Below are 27,234 nucleotides of genomic sequence, written 5' to 3' on the forward strand. Positions count from 1 at the left end.
TGAAGTGGATGAAGCTTTCCCCCACTGGTCTGAGTCTCAACAACCTCTTCCCCACTGGTGGTCATACAGCCTCAACAGTCTCTTCAGAAGGAAAGAACTTGTTCAGTGCTGAGTGATACATTGCCTAAATGTTTCCTTCCTAGCTATGCTCTAGGGGGAATGTAGGGCAAAATGACAAGCAAAGAAATACTGTCCTTAATACCTGATTTGTACAGTGGTAGTTGAGGATTCTTTTTTGGCCACCTTTATTCTTTGTAGAGAATATGGAGGACAAGTTTGAGAAAGTTTCAGCCTTCTCCAAAATGAAACGTGTTTCCAGTTTTGATTAAAGCTTCATCTCCTGCCCAGTCATGGATCTTGCTGACTTGTGACATGCTGGGTAACAATCCTGTGACTATCACTCCCCGTAATTAGTATGAGTCAAGTCGTCAGTTCCCACCGTGACCACATCTTGCAGTCTGACAGGCTGGAGTGACAGGCTGTACACTTAGCCAGTCAGTACGTAGGAGGCCAAAGGACAAGAGGATTACTACTGGGACCTTTATGTTGGCCTCTGATGGTGTCTTGTTCCCTGAAAAGATCAAGGTGATGGTGTACCAATGTGATGTGAAACTGTATGTTCCCCTTGTATACGGTGCTTCAAATGTAAGAAATTCAGGCACATGTCTTTGCATTGCGACACCAGCCCAGGTTATAAGGATTGTGGAACACAGTTGCACGTGAATGTTCCCTTCATTCCATCTCTCATCTGCGTCAACTGTGGAGAGCACCATTCTCCTTGCTCATCAGACTCCACTGTCTTTCACAGAGAGAGAGAGAGAGAGAGAGAGAGTGAGAGAGAGAGAGAGAGAGAGAGAGAGAGAGGTATAAGATTCTGGACAGACTAACATACCAAGGCTAAGAAAAAGTCATCCAACAGTGAGCCCTCAGGGCTGTTTGACAGTGCCTGCACACATGATGGTTGGGGCCTCTCCTCCTTCTGCTGCTTCCCCCACATCTACTTTGGGAGCAATGACTCCCCACCCACCAGGGATGTCAGTCCCAATCCAGCTGCAGATGCATCACTAGTCTGGCTTTTCACGCCAGAAAGGGGTCCTCAGGACACTCCCCTGCAGCGTTTCTGCCAGGCTGTAACGGGATTCCAGCCAGTGGCTGAAGGAGCCACAGGCTGCTGATAGTAGGGCTTTGCGATCTTCCTCAGCCTCTGAAACTAAATTGGGAAGCCCTCCTAGTCATCTGAACCCCATAAGGAGAAGAAAGATAAAAAAAATTCTTCAAAGGCAAAGGAGATGATGGCCAGATCCCATGTGTTCCACTTCCGTGGCTGAGGCAACATTCCCCATGGCTCCAGATTGTACCACACACTGCCTCTCAACCTGTGTGTGTGTTGATATCATAAGCTCTCAACCAGTGGCACCAGGTGACATCCTGAGGTGTAACCTGCCTCCTTGATCCCTTCATGCCCTCACCTCTCCATTGGAATTATAGCAGTTTTTCCAGCACGTAGCAGAGCTATGACATCTGTTAAGCTCCTGCCTTGCTTTCTGCATTGTCTGTCAGGAAACTTGGTTTCCAGCATTGTTTACACCTGCCCTTCATAGTGATGGGGGATATTTTAAGAATCACATCGGGTGCAGTTTGCACATATCTTATGGACCCTGTACATAACGAACATGTGCTCCTTTTTTTATTTTTGTGGGGGTCCGCAGCGTAAATGTGTGATCAGCCAGTTTCCAACTTTGGGTCATCTTCGAGCCCCTGAAATACATTCAAAAATGGTGACAGTCGTGTCTCCTTTCCGATGTATTGTCTGAAATGATTTCTCAGCTCCTCCTGCCTTTCCTATCCTGGGCAACTTCAGTGCCCATAACCCTTTTTGGGGTGTAACTGTGATAACTGACAATGACATCAAAAACTTACTGGCAGACCTCGACCTCTGTTCGTGGAATACTGGTAGCCTCATTACTCTTAATTGTGACACATGGCACTTGGCCATTGCTTTTGCAGTTTTCAGCCCACGTCTTCCTCATCCATCCACTGGAGGGTCTAAGATGACCTGTGTGGTAGTGATTACTTCCCAATCTTTCTGTCCTTCTGTCAGCATCACTACTGGGTGCCCATCTAGATGGGCTCTCAACAGTGTCAACTGGGATGTTTTGTCCTCTACCGTTCTGATCTCCCCACTACATGGAGGTATTGATACGTCTGTCCAGAATGCGACAGCAGCCATTCTATTGACAGCCGACTTGGCGATCCCATGTTCTTCGGGATCCCCACTTTGGAAGATAGTACCTTGGTGGACTTAAGAAATCACTAAGGCCATTAGTGACTTCAAGTGGGCTCTCCAACACTATAAATGACGTCCATCGATGGAGCATCTTATTGCCTTTAACCTTCTGTCGGGCGCGGTGTTTGTCGCAGCGAGATCGGGTGCGGTGTATCAAATTGATCACACTGTTTATTCACATGATCATTTATTAAATTCTGTTCACAAAACATATTATAAATGCCAAATATATTTAAAGAAAGACAAAGATGACATACGAGCACAACTGCAGTAGAAATATTCATCATTCAGATTTCTTATCGTCAATGTTGGGCTTTAGTAACAAATAATAAAAATGTCGCTTTTTCATTTGCTTCTTTATTATATTTCACTAATAACACATTACAAATGACCATTATCTTTATGGAAAGGCTATTATGACACTGGAGCGGAACAACAATGATATTACAACTCATTCATTTGTTTCATCGTCACTTTTTGACTGTGGTAACAAATGCGGAATTTTTCCACATTCAGAGCACAAAGGTTCAGTGTGTATCAAACAGATAGGCTTCTGACACATTTTGCAACAATATTTTGTGAGTCTTTATTTTTTTCTGTGCGGGTATTACACATTTTCCTCTTGATAACAGTCCCTTGTTCTTTGTTTCTACTTGTGTCTTCTGCTTCTTCTTCACACATTGGCCTATATTGTTGTAGCCGCAGTTGAAGATCTCTGTGAATTCCTGAGGTGTCCAAGCATCTACGAACCAAGTGAGGTAGAACTAACGCATGTGAGAGTTGCTTCAAGAATCCTTTTCTTCGGATAAAATTCTCGTTGTTGCCATAGTAAATTACTTGTGAATTGATTCCACTCATATTGATCATTGCAAAAAATATGACCATGGGCCAATGGCACACATTTCTTACTACATTGTATGAAGCGGTCAACTTATCTGTAGAGTCGACTCCGCCTTTGGTGCTATTGTAAAATGTTACAATGGATGGCTTCTGTTTATCTCCTGTGTCAGCATCTACTGAATTATCTTCATGCAAACTTGATGCCAAGATAACATACTTCCCCTTTTTAGGAACGTAGGACACTAGAGTACTGCCTTTCTTGAAGCCAAAAAGTGAACTATGGACAGCCCTGCATTTACTGGTAGCAAAACTCCAGAGGAATCTCACACTTGTTTTACTTCATCGTCCCAACAAAAGAAAGATTTTTTCTTCTTAGCTCTTCTATCAAACCAATACTAGTAAACCAATTGTCTGCTGTCACATTTCGACCTGACTGATAAATTGGTTCACATAGTCTCAGAACATCTGAAGGTTCATTGCTAACATGGTAAAATCCTTCTGGCTGGAGCCCAGCGTATATTTCCAGATTATAGAGGTAAAATACTTGGGAATCCACAAGAGCATATATCTTAATTCCATATTTACATAATAGAGGGAAACATTCCACGTGGGAAAAATATATCTAAAAAGAAAGATGATTAGACTTACCAAACAAAAGCGCTGGCAGGTCGATAGACACACAAACATACACACAAAATTCTAGCTTTCGCAACCAACGGCTGACGGATGGTGGAACTTCATTCCATTTTGTCTCTTTGTCCCTTCCAGTATAATAATGCTGGCTTTCTTCAAGTACTTCCTCATCGTTTTCACTGTCGTTTTCTTCTGTTTCTGAATCTTCCTGCCGAACTTCAACTGCGTCATCACAATCTGTGCTTACTTCATCTTCAAAATCCTCTTGAACTTCATCTTTATCCTCTTCGAACAACATTTTTTGTATTTCTGCAAGATGACTTGGGTCAAGGAGGTTGTACATCTTACTGTAGCCTGCCATGATCAAGTGTCTCACTCCTAAAATGATAAAATTACTATAAAATAACGCAGTCAGGCGCAGTGTATCAATTTGATACCTGATACTCAAACATTCTTAACTGACGATTAAACGGTCCAAAAAGAAAATAAGTGCATTACACATTGTATATTAACATTGTACTACTTACTAAGTTATGTTGATAACCAAAGAAATGAATTGTTGAAATGCAATATGAATGGGTGCAGTGTATCAAACTGATCAATCAGCACATATATTGACAACAGAGCAGTCGTATCGACATTGAAGCACACAACAATGACAAGCGTTCGGAAATGGCTAGCTACTAGCGAGTAGGCGTCAGTGCTGCCACTCGTTGACAAGTAATTTACAGTAAGCTTCAAAGTGTATCAATTTGAACAGCCTCGCCCGATGGAAGGTTAAACGGCTTCATGCCAGGGTCCACCACCTAACAAAAAAAAAAAAAAAAAAAATTGCAAGCAAGAATGCTGGGAATGGTACCTTTGAACCATTGGACTACACATTCGTCCTTCACAGGTTTGAGCGAAGGTCAAATGCCTCTTGAGTACCAGTCCACTGCAGGTGTACCCGGTATTTCATTGAATGGTACTGTCTTCACTAACCCAGACACTGTTGGCGAAAATTTTGCTCTCCATTATGCTCCAGCCTCTGCATCTAGGAACTTACTTTTTCTGTCCTTAAAGAGAATGTGGAGCGAATACACTTACGTTTCACTACACTTCATCTGGAGCCCTACAATGCACCGTTCACTGTGTGGGAATTCTTCAGTGCCCTAGCCCTTTGCACTGATACAGCCCCAGGACCAGACTGCATTTGTAACAAAATGCTCAAACACATCAGTGGATTCTCCTTACCATGTCGAGCTAGAGTGAGTTACTATCTCAGTGGCCAGAAAGCATCATTGTCCCTGTCCTGAAATTGGGTAAGCATCCTTAGAAATGGACAGCTATTGCCCAATTAGTCTCTTAAATGTTGTCTGTAAGTTGCTCAAATGCATGGCGAGCCGGCGGCTGCGTTGGCTCCTTGAGTCTTGGGGCCTTCTGGCTCCATCGCAGGGCAGTTTTTGCCAAGACCATTCCATTGCTGATAATTTGGTTTGCCTGGTGTCCAACATCCAGACAGCTTTTAACCAACATCAACATCTTATTGCTGTCTTCTTTGACCTACAAAGGCTTAAGACATCATATGACAATACCACTTACTCCCTACCTTACATGAATGGTGTTTCCAGGGCCCACCTTTGAATTTTATGCAGAACTTATTGTGCACTGTACATTCTGGGTTAAAGTTATTGCTTCCCACAGTGCCCCCCATATCTAAGGGAACCGAGGGAATGGACACTGCAGGGCTTTGTATTGAGTGTCCCTCTCTTTCTAGAAGCCATCAGTGATCTAGCAGCAGCTGTCAAATCTTCAGTATCAACCTCCTTGTTTGCCGATGGTCTTTGTTTTTACTATTGCTGCAGATTTTGGCTGAACAGACTGCAGAGCACTATTCGAAAGGTGCAGTCATGAGCCCTCACCCACTACTTTGTTTTCAGCCACCAAGAATCATGTCATCCACTTCAGTCGACCTCGACTACCAGCTCCTCAATGTGGTGGAGACTTGCCCCTTTTTGAGTCTGATCTTCGATGCCCATGTGATGTGGCTTTCCCATCTTCACCAACTTAAGTGAAAGTGCTTTGTACATCTTAATATACTTCACTACCTCAATAACACCAGCGGGGGTGCAGTCTGCACTACCTGTCTGCAGCTTTACAGAGCTGTGATCCTGTCCCTTCTTGATTATGGGAGTCTGGCATATGGTTCGGCATCACCCTTGGCATTGTGGTCACTGGACCAGATACATCACATTGCAACAGGAGTCTTTCGAACTAGCCCTGTGAACAGGCTGCTCGTGGAGATTGGGGTTGCTCCACTACGGATCAGATGCCAGCAACAGCTACTCAGTTCTGCTATATACGTTCACAGCTCCCCTAAGCATCCAAACTATCATGTCCTTTTTCCTAGTAGAAAGATTCATCTCCCATAACTGGGCTCACAACTGCAGTTAGACTACAGTGTCTCTGCTCTGGACTCCAACTCCCCCACTGTCTCATTTTGTTGGGGAGCACTCACGCACACCCTCATGGCATGTACCGTGACTTCATATCTGCCTCAGTTGGCATGTATCACCTCATATCTGTGTCAGTTTATTGTTTGAACTGAAAGATTCATTTGACTCCATGGTGGTTCACTGCCTGTTCCCCGCTGTCCTCAACACATTTCCAGGATCAGAATTGACGTACTGCTGGTTATTCAGCAGTCAATGGACGAACCAGTTTTGAATACACAAGTGCAAGGTGCAACGAACTACACTCCTTGCTGAATGGATGCAGTGTCTGCTGAATTGGCCATCAATGAGCCCTTAGCCATGCCCGTTCTTGCTTCAGCAAGGTGCTTCTGTTCTGCAGTGACTCCCTGAGCAGCCTTCAGGCTGTAGACCAATCCTACCCTTGTCGCCCATTAGTCATGACTATCCAGGCTCTTCCTTCTGACCTCCATAAAGTTAGACGGCCGGTCGTCATTGTTTGGACCCCTGGACATGATGAGATTGCAAGGAATGAACAAGCTGACCACTTGGAAAAGTTGGCTACCAGGATACCGGTTTTTTGGGAAATGCAAGTCCCATAACTGGACCTTCGGTCAACTCTACACCATCAGTTTTTGGAAGTCTGGATCTTGGAACGGTCTGCCATGGACTCCCCAAACACACACTTCTTGCTGGGAGTCCACTGTTCTTTGTTGGCTACGCATTGGCTACAGTTGGCTGATTCACAGCCACATTCTCCGACACAAGGACTCACCGTACTGGCGATGTAGTGCCTGTCTATGGCCCACATCCTACTCGACTGCCCAAATTTGGCTGCTTTGCAGTGATCTCTTAACCTTCCAGACAGGCTACCTCTGGTGCCAGTGGATGATACCGAAGCAGCCGACCTGCTTTTACATTTCACCCATGAAGATGGTTTGTACTTCTCCCTGTGAGATGGGGCACGTTGGCCTCATTGATTGCCTGAGCGTTTGGAGTGGCAGCCCTCACCTGCTCTGGCTGAGGTGACCCATGGTGGCCCTTGCTCGGTGGTCCGACCTGACTCCTACTCTTCCCACCTTTTTATTCTTGTACAATTGCCATCTTTTAATGTTTTGTCTCTCCTAAGATATTATGTCTTGTTTGTGTTACTAATTTTGTTGGTGTAACATAGGACAAGGTAATGCTGGTTGGATGAAAAAGGTGCATCTCCCACTACATAAGCTGCCACTGGGGCCTCAAACTGCATTCTAGACAGAGCAGCTCACCCGTCTAACTCCCTCTCACTACTCTCCTACTTCTCCTTGTTTTTATCTCTGTGTTATTTCATCTTGTTCACCATTCGGCTTCCTTGGATTTAGCTTTTGTTTCCTTCCTTTGAGGTTTATTCCTACTTTGACACATATAGGATGAAGGCACTGATGACCTTGCAGTATGGTCACTTTAATTCCAACCAGCCAGTTAAGTTCAAGAGTGTTAAAGCTTGCTACCCCACCCCACCTCATCCCCTTCAATTTATGAGATCAGCAGTTTGAATGAATGTAGTCTGAGAGATTGAACACACTCAGCTGTAACCCCCCCCCCCCCCCCCCCCAAAAAAAAAAAAAGGCGTTCACCAATGAAAGTTAGTTGGTGTTTCACTCATGGTGAAATTAGATTTGCACACCAACCAAGCAATACTATACTAAATGATTTTTATTGTCCAGCTCAAAATCTGAAGTTAAACACTCACTAAATTTAATAAAGTCCCACAAACTGCAATAAGTTTATTAAGTTTTGTTGCTGCTGTTCACGAAAAAAAAAAAGTGTAAATATGATGCTGTGACTTCTTATGAGTGAAATAATAATCCAAGCCCCTCTGCAGAAACTTTCAAAGTTCAAATGACTGATTGTCATGAAAATTTTAAATTTCTGGCAAATAGATTATTTCCATTGTAGTGTGTCTGCCTCTTTTTTAACCCTATCACTGCTGTGGGCATGTATACATGTCGTGCTGCTTGGATTTTCCTGTATTTTTAGGGATGTTTGAATGCATCCTGAACTGCTGACATCTCACTGCTATGGACAAGTTACTTCCATAACTCGGTGAATAGAAAAGCTTCACATATTTATCATACAACATACCTGCCTCATTGTATATTCAGGAAACCGTGTTTTGATATCTTGAATCATTTGAGATATGAAGATTTTTATGACCACACGATTCACGATGTGCAAGGATGCGAATGGGTGTGTCGTGCACTACTGTCCTTTGGATATAAAACCCAATACCTCGAGAACGAAATGAGGTAACCTTTTGCTTTCAGTTTCAAGTAAAATTTTGATACCTTTGCTACATTTCATTCATAGCAGTGTATAAGATCAAATCAACCATGTGCAAAGATCACATTGTGCACCTTTACCTCTGCGAATCCTTAAAAATTTCGTGCAATATTTTTACCTCATTTGATGCACAATAACTATGATTGACAATGAAAAGAAATTCAGTTCTTTATAAAGTCCAGATGTCAGACTGTAAGATACACAAAAATCGAATGTTTTCACGTAACAATTCTCAAAAAATCAGATGAGGATTTCATATTGGCCAGAACACCACTTTTCAACACAGGCACCAGCATTTGGTGAACAGCCACAACAAAAGCTGTCTCTGTAGGGAATGCAAAGAGATCATATGTATATATTGACAAATAGATGACAAATTGTGACAAATAGACCTGACCCCCTTTGACGATGTCCACATCAAAACTTGTATCGGTGACCATGACGTGGTTGTGACATCAATAATTACCAATGTACAAAGCACAACTAAAACAGGCAGAAAGATACATGTGTTCAGTAATCAGAGTAGATAAAAATCAGCAGTGTCATATCTCAGTGAAGAACTTGAAACTTTCGGCACAGGTCAGTAGCATATAGAGGAACTGTGGCACAAGTTTAAAAAGAATACACTAGGCTCTCACTAATCCAGCCATTCCTGGTGCACATGGGTGCCACATTAGTGGAAGTGCCGGATAATTGAGTGTCTGAAATTTATTTTATTCATTATTTTGTTTTTTATTTATTTTGAAAACATAGGGAATACAGTGCACTGTACTTTATTAAACCGAAGGATAAAATTTTAAAACATAGGGGATGTACTTTATTAAATCAAAAGATACATTAATTTTCAAAGAAAACTTAGTCCTAGAGTGTATACAGTACGTAATTATACAGTCGTATCACTCACTATGAAACATGTCCGTAATTTTTAACTGTCGCAATGACGATACGCGACGGTGGCGTGCTTTATAATGCAACTGCTTTACGAGCATTACGTCGGTACTGCACGTATCTGGTTGCCGCATAATGTACTCTGGGAAGACCTCGCCAGCTTCAGCACTGGCAGTGTGAGAAATCGTGCTCTCTCCTCCTGTGTCCTCTTCTTAATCACTTTATTACTTTCTTGTTTGCCTTTGATTATTTCTTCACCTGTTAAAGTTTGATCCTTTATCACAGTTTTCCTCATTCAGACACGTAGTAATATCTTCATTGTCATTACAGTGTACAAAGTAATTAATAATTCTTAATTGACTGGCTCATCGCTGTCACTCACTAGTGAATCCAACTCGACATCAGTGGATGGCCACAATTTTCTCCAGCTCTTCATTACAGTAGTGCTCCCCACTTTATCCCGTGCATTGGCTGCTTGGAAGACCTCATGTATGTTAATTGCTTTGCACGCCTTCAGCATAGTCCTGATAGTCGTTTTCGCTTTTGTTCAGCAAGGAGACGAGAAGTGAATGTCGATAGTGATGTTAAATTGATTCCAAAATTTGCTGCTGCATGGGCTGAATTAGGGCTGTCACATTGGGTGGGAGAAAGAGTGCTTGTATACCATTGGACTTTAGAGAAACATCTGAAGGATGACTGGGAGCATTGTCAAGTATAAGGATAGCTTCGTATGGAAGCTTTTTTTTTTCTTTAGCTCTTTTCTCACTGCCAATACAAATGTTTCGTGGAACCACAGAGAGAATATTTGTCTGTCCATCCACCCTGTCTTCTGAGAGCAATAGTGCAGTGGTAGAATATTTATGCCATTGTGTTGAAAACAACGTGGATGTTGGGATTTTAAATCCCATCACCGTAAACAGTAGTTTATGACTCCCACGTCATTAATGTTACACCCTGTTTCTGTTGCTTTTAACAAAGCACTTCCTTCTCATTCTTGGCAGTTAATGTTTTTGAAGGAAGCATCTTGTAAAAGAGTCCTGTTTCATCAGCATTATACAAGGCATCAAGAGTTAAATCATCTTCCTCTATTATCTGCCGTATCTTGCTTACAAATTCATTAGCATCCTTATCGTTAGCTGAGCAGACTTTTCCTATCAGCTGCTGAATGCCATGTTGTTTTTTCCAGTTTGATAGCCAACTTTTGCTTGCTGCAACCAAGCTACTGCTGCCAAGTTGTTTGTTAAATGCAGCTGCTTTTTCCTTCATAATTGAGCTACAGATTCTAATTCCTTTACTGTGTTGTTGTATGAACCATCTATAAACAGCTACGACTAGTTCTACATTCTCACTCTTTCACAAAACCTTCTGTTTTCCCAACTCGCTATCTATTTGTGTTAAGTACTGTCGAATAACATCTTCTTTCTTTTTGATGTCATAAATAGTTGCTCGTCCAACATTGAACTCAGCCGCAATGGCTTTCTGCGAAGAACCTCGATTTAACTTACCTCAAATTTATAGTTTTGCTTGAGGTCTAGTGTAATGTGTTTCCTTTTAGAAGACATGATTCCGAACTGTAAAGAAAGCTACAATTTCAAATAGACTATATAAAGCATTGTTTAACTAAGCTTACACACGATAATTCATTGTGCAAGTGTTTTTGGATGTGTGCCGAATTACTGAGAGGCTGGACTACTGAGGGCCGGATTAGCAAGAGTCTAGTGTAGTTGACCTCTTGCTGGATGGATATGTAACCAGTAGAACAGTTCACAATGGGAGGGAACCTCCATGGTATTGCATCACTGTAAAGTAACTTCCAAAGAAACAGATGCTACTGCATAATAGGTGTAAAACAAAGCATAGGCCTATAGATAGAGTGATGCTGAATGAAATGTGTTTGGCTGTCAAGAGAACGATACGTCATGCCTTCAGTTACTACAGTAGCAGAATATTGTCAAATGACGTTTCACAAAAAAAAAAAAAGTCATATCTAAATTCTAAACTAAAATTGAGGGTAGCAAAGCAAAAGCTGAGATGCATAACTCTGTTTTCAAATGTTCCTTTACAAAGGAAAATCCAGGAGAATTCCCACAATTTAATCCCCATACCACTGTAAAGATGAATGAAATTAGTATTACTGTCAGTGGTGTTGAGAAACAGCTGAAACTGTTAAAATTGAACAGAGCTACGCCCCAGCGGTATTCCTGTTAGATTCTGTACTGAATTTGCGGCTGAGTTGGCCCCTCTTGTAGATCCCTCGAACAAAAAACCATGCACAATTGTGTGAAAAAGGCACAGGTCATGCCTGTCTACAAGAAGGGTAGAAGTAGTGATCCACAAAACTACCATCCAGCATCCTTGACATCAGTTTGTTGTAGAATCTTAAATTGTATGAACTCTTGAGCAGAATGACCTCATTGCCAACCAACATTGATCATGTGAAACCCAACTTGCATTTTTCTCACATGAAATACTGAAAGCTTTATACCAAGGCAACCGGGTAGATGCAGTGTTTCTCGATTCCCGAAAAGCATTTGACTCAGTGGCGCTCCTACTTATTGTAAAAAATACGATCATATGGGGTATCAAGTGACATTTTGACTGGATTGAGGACCTTTTGTTAGGAAGGACACAGCAGGTTATCTTGGATGGAAAGTTCTCGTCTGATATAGAAGTAACTTCAGATGTGCCCGAGGGAAGTGTTGGGACCCTTGCTGTTCAAGTTGTATATTAATGACCTTGCAGACAATATTAATAATAACCTCAGACTTTTTGCGGTTGATGCTGTTATCTATAATAAAGCACTGTCTGAAAGAAGGTGCATAAATATTCAGTCAGATCTTGATAAGATTTCAAAGTGATGCAAATATTGGCAGCTTGCTCTAAATGTTCAGAAATGTAATATTTTGCACTTCACAAAATGAAAAAAACATGGTATCCAATGACTGTATTATCCACGGGTCAGTGTTGGAATCAGCTAACTCATACAAATACCTGGCATTAACACTTTGCAGGGATATAAAATAGAATAATCCCATAGGTTCAGTTGTGGGTGAAGCAGGTAGTAGACTTCGGTTTATTGATAGAATACTGGTGATGTGCAATGTTTCTACAAGAGAGATTGCTTACAAATCACTCTCGCGACTGATTCTAGAATATTGCTGAAGTGTATGGGACCCGTACCAGATAGGAATTGAATGTATACCCATAAAAGGGCAGCCCAAATGGTCACAGGTTTGTTTAATCCATGGGAGAGTGTCGAAGATATACTGAAGGAACTGAACTGGCAGACTCTTGAAAGCAGACATAAATTATCCCAAGAAAGTGTACTAACAGAGTTTCAAGAACCGCCTTTAAATGATTACTCTAGGGATATACAACCCCCCACCCCCACCCCACCCCCTCAGTACGTATCACCCACATACAGATTGTGAAGAGAAGATTAGAATAATTACCGCGCGCGCGCGCGCGCCCACACACACACACACACACACACACACACACACACACACACACACACACACACACACACACACACAGGGGTGTTCAATCAATCAATCTTCCCATGCTCCAAACGTGAATGGTTCAGGAAGAAACCCTAATAACTGGTACAATGGGACATACCCTCTGCAATGCACCTCGTGATAGTTTGCAGCGTCTGGATGTAGACATAAATGTAGGTGTAGCAGCAAAAGGGTAAAGCAGCTTATTCACCCACGCATGAGAAACATCAACACTTCCCAGCCATTTACCATGGCTGATCTCTTAAAGCCCTGCCCATGAGTTAATTTAATAACTTAGACAGATCATTGTAGTTACAGTGACACCACAAAGTGCAAGTGCACCTGTCATTGTGCCAATGTTAAGAATGATATAACAGCTAAACTTTTTTACACAATATGAAAAGTTCAAACACATTGTTTTGCCATACTTCCAATGCACTTCGAAAATTAATCACTCTATTCTGTGAGAACATAGACTTAATTGTAAGTTTAAAAAAATCATGCTAACATATTCAGGAAATCTAGTAATTCTAATTACGTAATCGAAAAATTTCACTAATTTATGCACATCAAAAATGTGGTATATCAGTCTCAACTGTTTTTAGATGCTCTTTAACCTCCTACCACTCAAAACGTTGTACCTCAAAGTCTCTCTGAAACCTCCCCCCCTCTGTGCGGGTCAGTTGATAAGAATAGGCCCAAGGTAATCCTGTCTCTCATAAGAGGCGACTAAAAGGAGTCTAACACGTTTCGGCCTTTATGTGATGGTCCTATGTAGGGTTTGACCTCCATTCTTCAAAATTTTTCTTAAGAGTGAGCCAATTGGGGAAGAGTGCCTTACAAGGTGCATCGTGCCCACGTGCCTTGAGACCTGTAGCCCACTTTCTCGTCGTCGCATTGCAGTCCCGCTCATTCTCCATCTCTTTGGCGAGGACACCTCCATGTGCATTTTCCACCAAGCACTATGCAGTGTCTCTTTCTGTGCCGACAATGACCATGGAGCCCCCTGACAACACAGGGATTGCTGTGCTGATGCTTGCGCTGTTAACTGCCCGCGTATGCCAAGGAGTAGATGCCTGTCATCCTGGAGCATCGGGACTCCTGTCAATGACCATCCTGCCAGGTGGCCTTTGCTGTGGCTGGATGGTGCCTGTGGGGAGGACCCCTGTTCGGAGTGGGTGGCATCAGGGCGAATGACGTGCGATGAAGCAAACCATGTCATCACTTGCTGGTGATAAAACACCAGCAGTCTGTAAGTGTTCAAAGTCTCAGTACAATGCAAGGAAGTACGACCCTAAATCATTCCCCCACTGGCCAGACCGTGGGAGGAATACCAGGCTAAGGGTGGCAGCAAATGTTATTCAGCCCGGTACCTTGTTATGTACGAGAACGGAGGGGGACCTCCCCAGGGGGCTCACCACTCTTTGACATGTTTATGCTTGGCTACCATGAGGCCCCAGCATTTGCAGCACTTTTTCGCTTCCGTGCTGTCTGTCTATCCTCTTGCTATCCCATTCCCCTCCCTTGGGGAACATTTCTAGGATATTATTGGGAATGTTCTGCACTCTCACTGACCTGCAAACAGTCTCTACTTTCTTTTTGGATCACTTTTTCTTCATTTGTTTCCCTTCTCCTCTCGTTCTTCCACTTCGGTGTTTGAAGATCCTCTTTTTTTTTTTTCTTCTTCATCCCTGTGCGCTCCAGAAGGCTGGCCCATGCGTCTTGACATGTAAAAGGTGACTGTGTAACACACAATTCCCAGCCCCGGGTCGTCAGGTAAGGTTCGCACATATTCCCTGGTACAGGCCAGGCCCAGGGAGTTGTAACCTTCCCAAATTGCCCATTAGTCCCTCTGTCAGGTGTTCAGTAGGTGTGACCTGAGGTGTGGACAGTCATCAAAGGCGGGTGTGCCACTGTGTGAAGGAGCCACACAATTGGAAGGAGCGTGCCATTGGAGACGCTGGCAATCATGGGGAATTTCCTCGGGATGAGTCTCTCATCCTCGCCATTGACGAAACATAAACATCATGAAGCTACTGATTCAAAGAAGACCCTTTCTGCTGCACCGCGGTTCTTTTTGGTATCATGTACTGAAGACGGTCAGTCCTTCGCGGCCATGGTCAATCCGTTTATTATTCAGAAAGGTGTTGATGCCATTGCTGGCCCTCTGAAATCCTGCTCTCATTTACGGAGTGGCACTTGTGGAGGTGGCTTGTGATTCTCAAGCACAACTACTACTTGCTGACTCGCTTCTCGACGGCTACCCTGTTCGTGTTGAGGCACATAGAACTTTGAATTCTTCCCGTGGTGTAATTTACACCAGGCTGCTTGACGGTCTAACTGAGGCTGACATACACTCTTATCTCTCTGATCAGGGTGTCATTGCCATTCATCGTTTAATGAAAAAGGTCGATTCCTCCTCGGTGCCCACCTTTATTCTTTTCCTCGCCTTTGATAGTGTGGTGCTTCCGTTCAAGATTAAAGCCGGTTATGAAGTCTTCACAGTCCGGCCGTACATTCCGAATCAGATATGCTGCTACCAATGTCATCAGTTGAGTCGCCTAGAACATCTTGTCTACACCCAGCCAAATGCGTAACCTTTGCAGGGATGCACACGAGGGTGAATGTCCGCCTCCTCCCTGCTGTGTCAACTGCACTGGCAGCCATGCCGCTTCCTGCCGGGATTCTCCCTTATATCTAGATGAGCGGGTGTACAAGAGATTCGGGTAAAGGAAAAAGTGCCTTACCCAGTAGCTCGCAAATTACTGGCTAGTCGCAAACCCTATGTTCTCCCATCTGGCAACTATAGTTCTGTTCTTGTTACCCCTTGCTCCGTGGAGGACGTGGCCACACAGACAAGTGAGCTTAAATTTGGCTCTTGTTTGTGAAGTCGCCCAGTGTCAAGGTAGCATTGCCGTCCCGTTGTGCAACAAACTGTAAAACTCTCGCCTAAAGGGGCGAAGCTACCCGTTCCACAACCGGCAGGTAGGAAAGGACAGGAGTAGTACTCCCAAGGAGACTTCCTCCATCGCTGCAGCCAAACAACATCCAAGTCTTCCTCTAACCAGAAGGGCTTGAAGATGAAGATGTCCGGTAAAGACAAACGGTCTTCTCCTTCACCAACTCGACGATCCTGCTTGACGGTGTTGCCACGTGGTCACTTAGCCCGCCTGGCCTCTGTTTGGCCGGTGTGCACCACCAACCGTTTTTCAGCGTTAGACTCCACAGACCGACCGCACAAGCACGCCAATGCTTCTGTGGTCCCCATGGAGCAGCATCCTCCTGCTTCTGTGCTCTTTAGTAGTGACTCTCCACCAGCTGTCCCTCGGCGACCACTGAGTTGACACCCCTACATCTCTTCCTCCTCTTGACTGTCCTCCAGTGGAACGTTCACGGCCTTTGGTCCCACGAAGAGGATTTACGGCTGCTTCTAGCATTGCAGCATCTGCTTGTACTCTGCCTTCAGGAAACGAAATTGGGACCCTCAAGACCGCTTTCGGCTTTAACATTACTTACCGATTCGTTTTAACCTGCCCCCTGAGGTGGGCATCTCATCTCATGGGGGTGTCATGCTGTTCACAATGGATGATAGTCAACCCACCTCCCTGACTAGCCGTCTTCCAAGCTGTTGCCGTTCGCCTTTACCTTCCGCACCTGGCTTTCTCCCTCTGTACCATTTATTTACCTCTGTCCTTCGATGTCACTAAGGCAGATTTCCTTCAGCTTATTCGGCAGTTACCTCCCCTGTTTTTGCTACTCAGTGGCTTTAATGCCTGTCATCTCCTTTGGGGTTCTCCTAGGACCTGCCAGAGAGATCCCTCTTGGCTGACCTTCTTAACCAACTCAACCTCTTCTGCCTTAACACTGGAGCACCCACTTTCCTTTCTGACTCGTAGCACACCTATTCTCATTTGGACCTATACTTTTGCACTGCCCAGCTTGCCGATTGTCTTGAGTGGTCCGTTCTTTCTGATGGCTACTCCAGTGACCATTTCCCGTGTGGTCTCCGTCTACTGACTCCTACCCCATTCACATGCATGCCCAAATGGCAGCTTACTAAGGCTGACTGGCAGCTTTACTCCTCCCTAGCGACCTTCGCAGAGCAACATTTCCACAGTTTTGATGACTGGGTAGACAATCTCACCAGCATTATCCTTCCTGCTGCAGAACATTCCATTCCTTGCACTACCTCTTTACCACGTCGTGTCCCAGACCTTTGGTGGACTGATGTGTGCCGCAACACAATTTGTGCTCCCCGCATTTTTAACTGCCACCCTATGCTGGAAAATTGCATTCACTTCAAACAGATGCGTGCAAAGTGTCGTCGTGTTCTTCGGGGTAGTAAAATAGCTAGTTGGATTTCAGTCACTAGTTATTTTCTCATTTCCACACATTCCTCTGTCGTGTGGGCCAGCCTGTGATGGCTCTCTGGAACCAAGATCCTTTCCCCCATTTCCGGCCTGACATTAGGTGTCAATGTCATCATGGATCCTATTGCTATCTCCAACACCTTGGTCCACCATTTTTCGGAAGTTTCGAGCTCTTCCCACTATCATCCTGCCTTTATCCATAGGAAATGAGTGGAGGCGGCTCAGGCGCTTCCCTTCTATTCTCCGAATCGTGAGTGCTACAATGCTGCCTTCACTATGAGGGAGATAGATCATGCTCTCAGTTCATCCCGGTCCTCCACCCCAGGGCCAGATGCTATCCACGTTCAGAAGTTGTAGCACCTCTCTCTTTTGGACAAGCACTTTCTGCATAACACATAAAACCGCATCTGGGCTGAGGGCTCATTTCCTGGATGCTGTCTTGAAGCCAGTCATACCCATACATAAGCCCAGTATGGACAAAAACCTTCTTTCCAGCTACTGCCCCATCTCTCTTACCAGCTGCGTTTGCATGGTGATGGAACGTATGATTCATGGCCGGCTGGTGGTGGCTAGAGTCTCGCCATTTACTCACTAATGCACAGTGTGGATTTCGAGCGCGGTGTTCTGCAGTTGACCATCTCATTACTTTGTCCACTTATGTCATGAATGGTTTTCTGTGGAATCCCAGACTGTGTTTCGACTTGGAGAATGCCTACAACACCTGCAGGAGAACTGGTATCCTCTGTACTCTTTACATGTGGGGCTTGTGTGGGTGCCTGCCCTGTTTTTTTTTTTTTTTTTTTTGGACATTTTTACAAGACTGAATTTTCAAGGTACGTGTGGGTTCTGCCTACCGTATTTACTCGAATCTAAGCCGCACTTTTTTTCCAGTTTTTGTAATCCGAAAAACCGCCTGCGGCTTAGAATCGAGTGCAAAGTAAGCGGAAGTTCTGAAAAATGTTGGTAGGTGCCGCCACAACCAACTTCTGCCGTCGAGTGTATGTAGCGCTACACAGGCATGCTTTGTAGGCACAAAAATAAATACTGGCACCAAATCCTCCAAAAAAACTGCATTTTCATACACTATCCAACGAAGTAAATACAAATTCATTATTGTTCATCTTCGAATGTAGCAGCATTTCAATGTACTACGAAAATCCGACTGGCAAGACTGTTTGGGATGTTTGTCAATATGGCCAACTCTATGTTCTGAATTTTTTACCTGCCTGTGAGAAGAGATGGTTGCTAATAGGAACTTTTTTTGTTGTGAATCACATGCAGTATTCTCTTCACCATAAGGATAATACGAATATAAACATTTTACCATGTATTCTTTCGTGTTTGCTGCTATCTCATTTAAATCCTGTCTGCCTAATAAACCACGAAACTAGAGTGAGACAACAGCACACGCGGAAGAATATACATATCATATCATGTCATGTTTATATCCGTATTATTCTTATGCCTAATAGTGATAGTAAAAAATGAAGTACGGCAATTGACTAGATTTTTAAATCTAACAAGGGGAGGCCGCCAATTGTGAAATTCAGATTAGATTCATACTGCGCATAATAAAAGCTCATGGCCAGAGGTGTCGTGGCAAAGCACCCAGATGCACTTCTCAGCCGTTGTCGAGAAAATCGACAGTTAAAAGAAACGTTTGCGGTGAAATACTCTCTACGCTTAATGATTTTCTCCAGCGTCGTGGCGCAGCGGTAAGCGCTGGAGTTCGTAATCCGAAGGTCGCCGGATCGAATCTCGCGCCATGCAATTTATACTGTACCGCCTCCATTTTTCCGTTTGTTTAACAGTGTGTACCAAAGCTCTCCCGTCCGCACTGATTTTCGACAATGTTACAAGTTGCGCTAGGGACCGCATCTACCTTCTTTCGAAGTTAGCACGCAACTACGCTGTTATGCGGCGGCTCGTTTCGGCCCAGTCAACATCTGTCCTTCAAGTGTAACGAGCGAGTAACGGAGTTTATATTTCATACCAACCACAGCAAGTTTGTGTTCGTGGGGTCTCTATTCTAATTCAAACGTTTGACTTACGCTGTACGTATTCGTTTCGGAATATCATTTCTACGTCTTCCGTAAACTATACGTGGTTAACATTATGAAGACAATTAATAACCTTTGTGAAATACAACTTTGTTTGGGGAAAACATAATAATGATCGAAGCCGCCAGTTTTTCCACGACAAACGACTTTCAACAACTTATTATATGCATAATTGTTGCAACTGATGGCCGGGAAAATATATATATATATATATATATATATATATATATATATATATATATATATATATAAGAAGGGAGACAAAACTGATGTTAATAATTACAGAGGAATTTCTCTTCTTCCTGTCACATACAAAATCCTCTCTCAATGTCTTCTGAACCGAGCACAACAACAACTTGAATGGAAAATTGGCGAATATCAAGCAGGTTTCAGGCCAAATAGATCTTGCCCAGAACAGATTTTAGTCCTCAAACTAATTCTCAGACATCAAAAAATTTACAATAAAAAACTAGTTTGTACCTTTGTAGATTTTAGAAAGGCTTATGACTCAGTGGATCGTGAATCTCTTTTCCAAATTGTGAAAGAACAAGGCCTGGATCCTAAAACCACGGCAATTATCAGAGACACGCTAACTGGTACAAAATCAAAAGTAAAGTTCAGAGGAGAAATTTCAGAACCCTTTGAAATAAAAACAGGCGTGAGGCAAGGTGATGGACTCTCTCCGTTGCTATTTAACTGCGTTCTAGAAAAAGTAATACAAGAGTGGCGCGAACGAAAATTGGAGTTCAAAATTGACCAACCAGTGAAATTAGGACGAACAAATATTCGAATAGACTGTTTGGCCTTTGCAGACGACTTGGTTATTCTAACGCAGGACATCCAAATTGCTCAGAAACAAATAGAAATTCTTAAAGAAACAGCAGAAAGAGTAGGTCTCCAAATCTCATTTGAAAAAACACAGTATATGACTAGCAACAAACTGGCACCCAAACTTTTGGAAACTAAGTATGGAAAAATCAAAAGAGTTTCGCAATTCAAATATTTAGGTGAAACAATCTCAGAGACTGGTCTAGAAAAAATAGGAAATGAAATTCGTTGTCAAAAGATGGAGACAGCTTTTAGACTTACAAAAGACATCTACAACAAAAAATGTCTCTCGAGGTACTCTAAATTGAGACATTACAACACGGTCATAAAACCAGAGTGCCTTTATGGGGCTGAAACGCTAATTTTAAACAGAAAAAAGGACATTCAAGAAATCCAAAAAAGAGAAAGAAAAGTAATCAGAAAAATTCTAGGTCCAAAATATACTGAAGAAGGAACACACAGGCTAAGAGCAAATAGTGAAATTCAACAATACACCAGCATATATTCGGATATGAAAAAACGCAGATTAAAATTTTATGGGCATATTAAAAGAATGGATGCTACCAGACTAACTAAACAAGTAGTGGAATTCTACGAAAATCGAAGTAAAGCTAAATTTGAGACAATAAAATGGATTGCTGCTATAAAAGAGGACATGAAAGAGGCAGATATAAAACAAGATGAAATTCAAGACAGAAAATTATTTAGGCAAAAAATTCATGACTGGGTAGTTGGTCAAGCTGAAAAACCAAAGAAAACTGGAACCACATGGTCTGATGAAAGGAAAAGAGCTCATTCCGAGAGAATGAAAACAATTTGGGCAGAGAGAAAGTCTAAAAGAAAATAACTGAATGCCCCGTGATTGTACTTCGCGTGGTCCAGTAGGGCCCAAACGTGAATAATAATAATAATAATAATAATAATAATAATATATATATATATATATATATATATATATATTTGATGAGACTTACCAAACAAAAGCGCTGGCAGGTCGATAGACACACAGACAAACACAAACATACACACAAAATCTAGCTTTCGCAACCAATGGTTGCCTCGTCAGGAAAGAGGGAAGGAGAGGGAAAGACAAAAGGATTTGGGTTTTAAGGGAGAGGGTAAGGAGTCATTCCAATCCCGGGAGCGGAAAGACTCACCTTAAGGGGAAAAAAGGAGGGAAAAAAGGACAGGTATACACTCGCACACACACACATATATTTTTCCCACGTGGAACGTTTCCCTCTATTATATATATATATATATATATTTTTGAATTACAAAAAAACAAATAATAAAAAAATGGTTGAATGGTTCAGGATTCGATCCGGCGACCTTCGGATTACGAACCCCAGCGCTTACCGCTGCACCACGACGCTGCAGAAATCTTTTACTCTTAGAGAGTATTTCACGGCAACGGTTTCTTTTAACTGTCGATTTTCTCGACAACGGCTGAGAAGTGCATCTTGGTGCTTTGCCACATTACACCTCTAGTCATGAGCTTTTATTATGCGCAGTATGAATCGAATCTGAATTTCACAATTGCCGGCCTCCCCTTGTAAGATGACCCTAATTTCTGTGCAGAATGTAATGTACTAAAGAGGTGTCTGCAAAGATTTTCAAACGGAGAAAAATTTTTGCTAAACTCTCGTTCAGAACATCTTCTATCATACACAGTCTATTATTTAGCTCTTGTTGATCATTATCAAAGAAAGCAGCAGTGTAAGTAACAACAAATAGCAGTCTCTTGCCATTGTTTCGCTAATGAGACAATTTCTCTCTCTCTATTTATTATTTTTTTTTTTTTTTAATTGTAAGCGGTGGTAGCGTGCACAAAAGCAAGGCATCCCACAAGCGGCGACAGGCCGTAAACACTCATTATCAGAATGTGACAAACAATGCATGACACAGTGCAATAATGCATTTTCATCTTAGAGTGAGGTAAACACCTATAACAAAAAAAAAACGGCACTTATCAGATCAAAGAAAAATAAGCAATCAATTCAAACCAGACGAAGCACGTGAAAAAGGAAGGGGTACCCGTATAAATATGGACGGAGCGCCTGACGCATAGCAATGGCTACCTGGTAAAGCTTTAAGCTTAAGACTCGAACCAAACTACTGTAGCTGTATCGTCATTCATTCGACCTAAATTGCGTCTCACATTACAATGGACCAACTTTGTTTAGATTTGGAGGTGCGGCCTAAAACTTTTCTCTCCCCTTGAATTTCAAGTCTCAAATTTCAGGTGCAGCTTAGATTCGGGAAATTTTTTTTCCCTTGATTTCGAGTCTCATTTTTCATGTGCGGCTTAGATTTGAGTAAATATGGTAGTTGGGCACCTTTATTCAGGAAGATGGTATGCCTCAGCATTCTGTCGTGAGCATCATCCTCTTTGCTATTACCACTAACCCTATCATGGCCTGTCGCCCACCAGGCGTCTCCTGCTGCCTTTTTGTCGATGATTTTGCCATCTATGGCAGTTCTCCACAGATCTGTCTCACTGAGCGGCATCTTCAGCGCTGTCTTGATTGTCTTCACTCCTGGAGCATCACCAATGTCTTTCACTTTTCCACTGACAAAACTATATGTATGAATTTCTGGCGGTGCAAATGGTTTCTCCCACCATCTCTACATCTCGGGCATATTGCCCTTACGTTCGTTGACACTATGAAATTCCTGGGGCTCATGCTAGATAGGAAACTCTCTTTGTCCTCCCATGTCTCTTACCTGACAGCCCACTGCACGCAGTCTGTCAATATCCTACGTGTCATCAATGGTACTTCTTGAGGTGCCCATCAAACCACCCTTCTCCGTTTGTACCAATCCCTTGTTCATTCGAAATACGACTTTGGGTGCTTTGTTCATGCATCTGCATGCCCATCCCTTTTATGCAGTCTCAAAACTATCCATCATCATGGCATCCGTTTGGCCACCAGCACCTTTTAGACCAGCTCAGTTGAGAGTCTGTATGCTGAAGCTGCTGAAATACCACTGTCCTACCTCTGTGACTTCCTCCTCAGCAGGTATGCATGTGTTCGTCTGCCATTCATGGTCACCCCTCCTATGCCTCCTTCTTTGATGATTCCTTAGATCATCAGTATGGGGCTCGTTCCTCTTCTGTTACCTCCTGGAGTCCACTTTTGCCACTTGATATGGCGGTTTAACTTCTGCTACGTGCAACTTTCCCAGTGGGTGCACGATAGTACCTTTGTGTACTCAGATGTCCCTCGGACTAACTGTGGGTTCTGGTGTACCTTTGCCATTGGCACCCGTGTTTTTCAATATAGGCTTCCGACTCACTTCTTTGTATTTACAGCTGAGTTTTTCGCCTTGCATCAGGCCATGGAGTACTTCTGGCGACACTGCCTTCCCATTTGTGTCCTCTGCTTAGACTCACTCAGCACCCTCCAAAGTCTCTGCGTTGTACACTGCTCATCCCTTAGTGCAGTGGGTACAGGGAAACTGTCCCTTGCTCGCTCATGGTGGAGTCAATGTTGTGTATCTGTGGGGTCCCTGGTCATGTCGGTCTGCCAGGAAACGAGGCTGCTGACACTGATGCCAAGGCTGCAGTCCTCTTACCTCAGCCTGCGAGTACCTCTATTCCCTCCAATGATCTCTGCATTGCCGTCTGTCAGGAAGTGGTGTCCCTTTGGCATTACCAATGGTCCTCCCTTCAACGGGATAAGCTTCAGCTTACTAAGACCCCCCAGAGGAGATTATTTTAATTCGGCTGCGTACTGGGCCATCATCATTTGCTCAGTGGTGCTGCCCCACCACTTCGTACGCATTGCGCCCAAATTTTAATGGTCCACCACTTCCTGCTGGAATGCCATTTTTTACCAATTTACGTTCCAGCTTGGGTTTGCCATCTGATTTATCAGCCGTTTTAGCGAATGACGTGTGGGCTGTCAACCGCGTTTTAATTTTTACCTGCCATAGAGAAGGCCATTTAATTTTTAGTTTTGGACCTCCATTTTTGTATGATGTTTCTTTTAGCCCTTTTTCCACGTGCCTTTTTTGGCTGTCTCCTATTCTGTCCTTTGAGACTGACATATAGTTGTTCCCCTCATCTCTGTGTTTGTGTTCTATAGTTTTGACTTGGGTGCGTATGACCCGAGTTGTTTTTTGCGCCCTAAAAGAAAAGAAAACAAAACATACTGATGGGGACTCCTTTATTTCAATAAAGCAACAGTTTTTTGTTGACCATCTAGAGGACAAGTTTGGGGAGGTGGGCTTGTACAAAATGCGGTCAGGGTCAGTCTTGATAAAAGCAGCATCCTCTGCCCAAGGGATCTTCTTTTGCAATCTGACGACGAGCTGCATGCCAACTTAGAGTGACGAGGCATTCATTTCGTCCGGCGCGTCCATCGGGGTCTGAGGGATAATCATGTTGCCATCGGTGCCTCCATCTTGGCCTTAGAGTGTGACACATTGCTTGAGAAGGTCAAGGTGATGGTCTATTGCTGTAATGTAAGGCCATATATCCCTCCTCCTATGCGGCGCTTTAAGTGTAGGATGTTCGGCCATATGTCTTCCCGCTGTACTTCCAGTGTTACATGTAGAGATGTGGGCACCCACCACATCCCAATAGTCCACGTGCCCCACCTCCCATCTTTGTCAACTGCAGAGAGCATCGTTCCCCTTGCTTGCAAGACTGTTGGATTTTACATCGCAGAAGGAAAATCGTGGAATACGAGACCCTGTACTAACTGACCTATACTGAGGCTAAGAAGAAATTAGAGCATCTTCATCCTGTGGCTGTGACCACCTCTTATGCCGCCGTTACAAGAACAGTTGTAGCCCCATCCGTTCTGCAAATTCCGGTCGGCTCTCTGAGCTGTAAGATTACACCTGCCCCCTTGATACAAACTGCTCAGGAAATAAATCGCTGGCAGCAGGTGACCCTGAAGTGTAAACTGCCTCATTGAATGTTTTGTGCCTTCCCAGCCTTAAAATCATATCATCCTCCAGTGGAATTGTGATGTTTTTTTCCACCGCCTGACTGAGCTACGGCAACTGTTCAGCTTTACACATGCTTTCTGCATTGCCCTTCAGGAAACCTGGTTCCCAGCAATGTGGACCCCTCCCCTCTGTGGCTATAAGGGATATTACAGGAACCGTAGTGACTATAATTAGATGTCAGGTGCAGTTTCCGTCTGTGTCCTGAACTCAGTATGCAATGAGCATGTACCCCTTCAAACCCCTCTTGCAGCTGTGGCTATCGGGATGAGGACAACAAAGGAAATAACTGTCTGCAATGTATATCTTCCTCCAGATGGTGCGGTAGCCCTGAACGTATTTGCTGCACTGATTGATCAGCTGCCTAAACATTTCCTACTTTTGGGAGATTTTAACGCTCATAACCCATTGTGGGGTGACACTGTGCTTACTGGCCAAGGTAGGGAGGTTGAAAATTTACGGTCACAACTTCACCTCTACCTCTTAAATACAGGTGCCCCCACACATTTCAGTGTGACACATGGCACGTATTGATCTCCCCGTTTTCAGTCCTGGCCTTCTCCCATCTATCCACTGGAGAGCACATGACGACCTGTGTGGTAGTGATCACTTCCCCATCTTTTGTCACTACCCCGGCCCATGGATGCCTGCCCAGATGGGCTTTAAACAAAGTGAACTGGGAAACTTTCACCTCTGCTGTCACTGTGGAATCTCCCCCACACGGTAACATCGATGTGATGGTTGGGCAGGTGACTGCAACTATCGTTTCTGTGGTAGAAAACACGATCCCTCGCTCTTTAGGGTGGCCGCGGCGAAAGGCTGTCCCTTGGTGGTCGCTAGAAGTCGCTAAGGAGCGTCGGCGAGCTCTACAGTGGCATAAGCAGCGTCCTTCCCTGGAGCCCCTCATAGCCTTTAAACGGCTCCGTGTCTGCATTCGCCATTTTAACAAACGACGGAAGCAGGAATGTTTGGAGAGATACGTCTCGAACGTTGGCTGCCATATGTCACCTTCCCAAGTCTAGGCTAAGATCAAACTTGTTTTCGGGTACCAGACCCCAACAGGTGTTCCCAGTGTTAACATAAATGGCGTGTTATCTACTGACGCAAACGCTATTGCAGAGCGCTTTGCTGAAGTCTGTGTGTTGGAGAATCACCCCCCCCCCCCCCCCCCCCCCCCCCCCCCCCCCCGTCCCAGCCTTTTGCACTATCAAATGGCGGCTGGAAGGGGAAAGTGATTTCATTCAGTACACACCACAGTGAACCCTGTAACGCCCCATTTACAGAGTGGGAGCTCCTCAGTGCCCTGACACATGATGGTTTTGACATCCCAGACATGTTTGTTTGGGTTCACATCTGCTGAGTTGGGGGGGGGACCAGCACATCAATTGGAACTTGCCATTTTGTTCGGCAAACCACTCCATCACACTACTGGCCTTGTGACATGGTGCGTTATCTTGTTGAGAAATGCCACTGCCATCAGGAAACATATTCATGAAGTGGTGCACGTGGTCTGCATCAAGTGTATGATACTCCTTGGTTGTCATATTGCCTTGCACGAGCTCCACTGGACCCATGAATGCCTTCGGAATTTTCTCCAGAGCACAATGGATCCACCACCAGCTTGTCTTTTTATCACAGTACATGTGCCAAGGAGCTGTTCCCCTGGAAGAGGACAGTCTTGCACCCTCCCATTGGCATTATGAAGAAGGTATTGTGATTTATCATACTATGGTCACATGCCCATTTCAGTCGTAGTTGCTGATGTCATGGTTTTAACATTGGCACATGCACGAGTCATTGTTAGGAGTGTTCGGTGCACTGTGTGTTCACACACACTTGTACTGTGTCCAGCATTAAGGTCTGATATTAGTTCTGTCACAGTTCATTACCTGTCCTTTTCTACGAGTCTGCCCAGCCAAAGACATCTGACATCTGTAATGAGGAGTGGCTGCCAAACCCCACGTCATCTGACATGGTTTTACCTTGATTTTGCCACGTGTTGAAGGTACCTCAACACTCTGCGAACACCTGACAAGTTTCCAAAATGCTCGTGCCAAGCCCCCAGGCCATCACAATCCATCCATCCATCATGCACCT

General features: G+C 43.8%; 1 protein-coding gene across 2 annotated transcripts in view; it reads left to right on the forward strand.

Annotated features, from left to right (window-relative positions):
* LOC126176018 (RNA-binding protein 34) overlaps nt 1-27,234 on the forward strand; it is a 110,775-nt gene that overhangs the window by 35,238 nt on the left and 48,303 nt on the right. The gene's annotated exons all lie outside the window — the stretch shown is intronic.

The sequence above is a fragment of the Schistocerca cancellata genome, chromosome 3 (assembly GCF_023864275.1).
Source record: "Schistocerca cancellata isolate TAMUIC-IGC-003103 chromosome 3, iqSchCanc2.1, whole genome shotgun sequence".
NCBI classification, from domain to species: domain Eukaryota; kingdom Metazoa; phylum Arthropoda; class Insecta; order Orthoptera; family Acrididae; genus Schistocerca; species Schistocerca cancellata.